Here is a 669-nt window from a genome sequence, read left to right on the forward strand (position 1 = left end):
TAGTGGTCCTATGCAGTATTTCTCTTTTTGTGACTGACTAATTTCACTCAACATAATGCCCTCAAGGTTCATCCATGTTAAGCTTGCAGCTTCCTTGTTGTTCTTCAAGGTAGCATAGTATTCCATTTCCAAGCAGTGTTTTAAGGAGGTCTGCTAGCGTAGTGGTTAGGAATTGGGCTGCAAGCCACAAGGTCAGCAGTTCGAAACTACCAGCTGTTCAGTGGGAAAAAGATGAGGCTTTCTGCTCCTGCAGAAAGATTTATACCCTTGGAAACCCTGTACAGGGCACTATGAGTTGGTTCCGATTCCACAACACATAACCACCAAGCAGTGTATTGGAACAGATTTGCCCAATACAATATGTGATTTGATTTCCTTTTCTTTCTTCTTAACAGTTTATATGTATATCATTTAGGGACATTGATTATATTCTTTAAGTTGTGGAGCCATTATCTCCCTCCTTTTCAGAGTTGTTCCTCCACCAAGAACATAAACTTATTGTCCCCTAGGGTTTCTATTGGATCTTTTGAGTTGCTGTCGTCAATATGATCCCGTATGAATAGTTCTTAGAATAGCATAAGGCTCAAGGCAAACATTTTTTACTGCTGTTTGGTTTTAAGAAGACTTCAGGGGATATTCTGGTTTAAGATCTAAAGATTATCTCAGGGT

This window comes from Chrysochloris asiatica, unplaced genomic scaffold (assembly GCF_000296735.1).
Source record: "Chrysochloris asiatica unplaced genomic scaffold, ChrAsi1.0 scaffold00067, whole genome shotgun sequence".
Classification (NCBI taxonomy): Eukaryota; Metazoa; Chordata; class Mammalia; order Afrosoricida; family Chrysochloridae; genus Chrysochloris; species Chrysochloris asiatica.